We start from the raw sequence: 6,310 nt of genomic DNA on the forward strand, positions 1-6,310 counted from the left end.
TGGAAGTGCGTTTTTAAAGGTGGATTGTAAAGATCAACAAGACCAAATGAAGAGTGAATTAATAATTCGGAAATCAGGATATTTATTAATCAAGAAGATGACTCAAAATGTTATAACAGGCCGTCCGACTTGTGAAATACAGACGATAATTTTGATGGTTGATTTTGATAAATTAAAATTTTAAAAAACATATTTTAGGTAAAATTTCCATACTCCACTTACTTCTTGCTACACACAAATTATTTAAATAAAACTTCCTTTAACTTAATTAATTCAAAAAACAACTATTTACATTGGAGGAGATGATGGTAAAAGATGAAATAAAGTTACAACTTTTTTCAAGGCTTAAAATTTCCTATGTTTTGATGCCATGTTTGATTTGTTAGTATGATATGATGTTTGCCGAAAGGTTCCGCTTCAACCTAAACAGGGCCGGCCCTATGCGGGCGCTTCCGCAGTCCGCTCCGGGAGCCGAATTGTCAAGGCGCTGATAATACCTAACAGTCCTAACATATCACACTTGAGATTTTTTTCATAAAAACTACACAAAAGTAGAAATCATCCAAATATTATTGATTACAGTGACCACATATCTACTACCTAGGGCCTAGGCGTCTGCAATGATCACCTACCTATTACCTAGGGCCTAGGTGTCTACAGGGATCACCTACCTATCTACTACCAAGAGCCTAGACGTCGGCAGCGATCATCTACCTACTAACTAGGGCCTTACAGTGATCACCTACCTACTACCTAAGGCCTAGGGGTCTGCAGTGATCACCTACCTACTACCTAGGATTTAGGCGTCTGCAATGATCACGTAGCTACTGCCTAGGGCCTAGGCGTCTGCAACGATCACCTACCTGCTACTTAGGGTCTCGGTGTCTACAGTGATCACCTATGTACTACCTAGGGCCAAGGGGTCTGCAGTGATCAATTATCTACTACCTAGGATCTAGGCGTCCGCAATGATCACCTACCTACTACGTTGGACATAGGCATCTGCAGTGATCCTACTAACTAGGGCCTAGGTGTCTGCAGTGATCATCCACCTACTACCTAGGGCCTAGGCATCTACTGCTTTTGACAAGGGGTGCCAAAATTTGCCTCGCACCAGGCGCCGTTTGGCTCAGGGCCGGCCCTGAATCTAAATACGCACAAATTATTATTTACATGATCCTATATTATAAAACTAAAAACCTAATAACAAGTTAGGACTTGTGCATATTTTTTTCCATCTCCCCCGGTGTTAATAGTTGTTTCTTGTACTAATTAAGTTGAAACAGGTGTTATTTCAATAATTTGGGCATATTAAGAAGTAAGCAGAGTACGGAATTTTACCCTATTTTTTGGTACATCTGTGTTAGTTTCATGTCTACCAAACTGGAAGAAGTGTACAAATGCAACTTGGTACATCAACTATCAGATTTTCAATTTCAATAAGCAAACATAATAATAATATCAGACTTTCCAAACCTTTCCAACAACCCATCTTATCTAACCCTTTTTTCCTGGTATGTATTTGAACATTTCTGCGGCAGACATGAAGCTTGTAGGAGCCTTGTTACCTTACGATATCTGCTCTTTTATGGCACATTTCTTGAATCTTTTCATTCACTTTAAGTAATCGTTTTTAGTATCTCCCTCACTGTCACCTTTCATCTTTAATTCAGAAAGAAAAAATACTTAGGATAATCAGTGTAACTTATTACAACAAACTTAGTTTTATCAATTATCATATATATTAGTAGCACCACTATTTTAATCAGTATTATCACAATTTTTTCAAGGATTATAATATTATATTTGTAGTGGTATAATCAATCATTTCTTATTGAAAGTAATGAATTATTTAAGACTAAATTAACTATGTTCGAGCTATGACCAAACTAAGGAAACTATCAAAGCGGCGGAGACAATGAAAGTTATGTATTTGGTGCGTAGGTAGGAGAACAAAGGCAGGGCGCCATGTGCATATATGCAATTTGCATTTGTATGGATAAATGCAATTTCATACTAATAATGGTTCATATTCCCCCCTACTTTCATTATCTATGATCTTCATGCCAAGTTCACACGACGACAATACAGAAGTCAGGACAATATTGTCCTGTTCCAGCTTAGTGCACACAACAGCCTCGACCGCGCAGGACAGGACAATGGGACTACAACAACTTAACCGTATTTCAAAGGCGGAATGCTGCGAAAAATGGTACACTGCGATGTATGTTATGAGTGAGTTGGCGAAAAATATTATTTCTTTTATTACAAGATGTATAGGAATTCTCGGAGGACGAACTAAATAATAAAAAGAAAAAACTGTGGATTGGATGGGGCGCAGATCTTCACTGAAATTGTGTGCAATGATCATTTATGCAGCATTTTCAGCAGAAAAAATGCGCAGTTCGACACATACGCATGGAGCGACTGGTTATTGTCCTGTCCTATACAGGGTGTATCGGCACGTACCCGACAAACTTTAACCAGCGTTTCCTTAGCACATTTGGAGTAAAAAATGTTATGGGCACTTTGCTGTCCGGTAACATTTTTTTTCAATTAAAAACAAAAAATGATAAAAAAATCCACACTCCGCCACTGTCATTGGCATTGTTTCTCGTGTTCAACAGCTGTTATTAGCAAGTGTGTCAAAAAGCGTGTTCGCTCTTTCATACACACTAAACAATAATAGCTAAAAATGAGACGAATGGTGCCATGCCATTTCGTTGTAATCGTAAAAGCGCGCTAATGTAGGTACGTACGTATATTATTCAACGAAACTCGAATAAAATATTGCCAGGTGGGTTTTCAAACTTTGACAAAGGATAAAACAGTGGTGACATGTGGTGAAAATATGAATATGTAGTAAATTTTTTATTAAAAAAAAATGTTACCGGACAGCAAAGTGCCCAAAACATTTTTTACTTCAAATGTGCTAAGGAATAGCTGGTTAAAGTTTGTCGGGTACGTGCCGATACACCCTGTATTGTCCTACCCACATGTGTGAACTAGGCATGAAGGTTCTGGTAAATGAGCAACTTTTTAATGCAATCTCAAGACAAAAATACATTACCGGTAAAAAATTGCTCATTTACCCAGATTTAAGAACAATGTCGGATGTGCAACTTTGGTACCATTTTAAATTGGAAACATTGCTAGGAGCTGTTAATTGCCGTATAAATATTTCCAATTAAATAAATTAGGGTTAATGCAAAATATCTAAGCAACGTTTTATTTTTTGCTTTCAAAAACAAAAAATAATATTCACCAAACTTGATGTTAATATTATGCAAAGTTACCAATTTGTACATCTGACATTGGTATAAAGTGAAGAGATTCGCAGAAACTATGCCTCTAATAAAACTATGTGTCAGCAAATAACAGTTGTTATAAGTATACAGAAATCCTTTAGAGGGCTTAAGATTTTACTTACAATTATGATTTAAGTTTTATCTGTGTAAAGTAAAAATACATCAACTGTAAGTAGAATAAATGTGAATTATTCATGTCATCCGTAAATGAATTTTTGAAAATATTGTTAACATGATGGAAATTATAATGTGATTTTTATTGCTGTATTACCATCAAGCTGTTGCTAATATACGGCAGTTCAAAGGACCAGTAATTTTCACAAAAAAATATATTTGCAAATAAAAATTATATTATGAATTTTGTCTTGAGATTTCTGAGTAATGAGCTTGTCGTTAATAGTTATATTTATGTAAGAACAATGTGATGTCATATTTACTACATCAGATGGAGAATGTTAAAATTAACTCTAAAAGAATACGCTTGGTAATGGTAATTTGAAAAAAAAAATCCTCAGTCTCTAAATAGGTGACATTTAAGACAATAAGAGGATAAAAATATATCAATTTTTAGATTTTTTATATCTATTGATACGAAAGGAACGGCGCTTAGAAATTTGTAGTACTATGTAAAGATGTAATGTAACCTAATTGACGAGCATTTGAAGATATTTACGTGCCCTGTGTAAAGTACTCTACCTAAAACTTTTTTTTTTTTAAATGTGAATATCATGGCATCCCTTAGAAAGCAAAAATACTCAGGATAATCAGTGTAATTTATTACAATAAACTTAACATCCGAAATCCTAAAATCATGAGGCTGAAAAGAGTGGGGAAGGGAATGTGACGGGGAAGGGAATGTGACGGGGAAGGGAATGTGACGGGGAAGGGAATGTGACGGGGAAGGGAATGTGACGGGGAAGGGAATGTGACGGGGAAGGGAATGTGACGGGGAAGAGGTTGGGAAGTCCCTGGCTATTCAGTTTTCGTCACAAAACATGGCTAAAGCCATATCAAGCAATGTTTCAATGAAGTGAGTGCATCTTCTAGTACTTTACAGGAGCTAACTTAAACTTTAAAAATATGGAGGGAATCTGCAATATTATCCTCCAAAAATTATATTTTAAACTACAGCAAATAAATTTTGTTGAATTTGGTTTAACTCAGTTGAATCTTGTAAGCACGTCAACGAAGATGTTAATACGACATCTTAACATCAACATCAACGTAAGCACGTCAATGTAAGCACGTCAACGAAGATGTTAATACGACTACTATTCGAAACAATGGCAAATGACAAGTACGAATTTTTGGATGTCCTCAACCAAAGAACAACAGTGTGCAACTTAAATCTGTTGCTCTTATCACGGCACCCTTCAGTTTTTCTTCTTTCGTAGGATCATGACCCTCACTCCAATTTCCCTGACAAGATAAGACATGTAAGTGATGAAAATTCTAGAATTTATTACAACAAAACTATGAAGAAAAGGAAACTGCAGATTTGTTGATAAAGAGTACTTTACGTAGGGTTTGTGGAAATATTTACTAGGAAAAAGTGAAGGTGTCAGGAAAGTGTTGTGTGCTCTGTCCTGTCTATCCATCTCTTCAGAGATGTGGCATGATTGTAAGTGGATTTTATGTAGGAATAGATGAATGGGTAATAGAAGATATTGTGTACATGGCTCAGAGATTTAAGACGTGATAATAAAACACACAAGTTGATCAGAATCATAGTGTGTATGTTTAATTACTAATTTCAAACTACTAAAATTTCATTTGTGAAGTGCTATTGTTTAATCGATTAAGTGTTTATCAAATAAATAAAAAAAATTAAAACAACATAATATCAACAAAATATTCAATTTTGCTATATCATTCAAAAAATAATATGTATGTGCATGTTTTTGAAAGCATGCTCATTTATTTGAATGGCTTATTAACTTATTATTAATGAGTGTGAAAATGTGTATTTAAAGCACCCTGTAAACGATCAAATAATTTGAAAAAATTTAAGTGTTTGTCAAAATATTTGGTAGTCTGCGGCTTTGTTTGACGTGTTTGTTTAAACCCGACAAACATACGTCACTTTGTAGAAACACATTAAATTTATAAAATTATTTGAATTATTAGATGTCTAGTCAAATAAGTTAATGTGTTTTCTTACATCAGGCAAAGGTTTAGAGATAATACTATGTCAGATAATGCGGTGTTAAGTAATTGAATGTAAATGTGTAGATAACTGTTATCACTGTAATAATAAATTACTATTCTATATTATTCTTTCGAGTTTAATAATGAGAGTAAATTATTCAAGGTAATTTTTCAATGTAACATTTAGCTGACACCCCATACGTAATTATTTGTGCGTTTGTACTGTTTTTTTAAATACTTTACATAGGGACTTTTACTTAATTGCTTTAATTTGGTAAATATTCTACACATTGAGTGTCAAACTGCAGAAAATGGGGTGACGCGACGAATTGAAACGAATTGTGTTATCGTATTTGTGACAGCTGTTTGTATGTTCTGTCTTAACCTTTACAATGCTGGGCGTTTCAATGCAATCTATGCCATTATGCATAATGTTCTTATTGCCGTGGGAAACTTCACGGATTATAAATATATATTCCCCGATCATGCATCAGCCCAACATGCATTTAATAGACTTATGATTTTATCTTCATCGTCTAGTTATTAAATGTGTGATTTTGTTAAATCTAAAAAAGAAAAGATAAGATTTGAGAAATTGTATGAATTTGGTTATGAACACTTTTCAAGTAGAATGACGCTCAATTAGTAGTAACTCCTTATTTCTTACAAACCATTATCATAGTTAAGTCATAGATATTTGTTACGGAACTTAGCTCTTTCATACTACCACTGCATGAGATGTTTATTCTTCAATCAACTTGAATCTTACCTATCAGAAAATATAACAAGATGTTAACCAAAGAAAAAGAGGAGAGTAAGAATAAAAAGTTGTTAAGTTGTGGCCAAATTATTAA

This window comes from Hesperophylax consimilis, chromosome 7, assembly GCF_061612785.1.
Source record: "Hesperophylax consimilis isolate HC1 chromosome 7, BYU_Hcon_1.0, whole genome shotgun sequence".
NCBI lineage: Eukaryota > Metazoa > Arthropoda > Insecta > Trichoptera > Limnephilidae > Hesperophylax > Hesperophylax consimilis.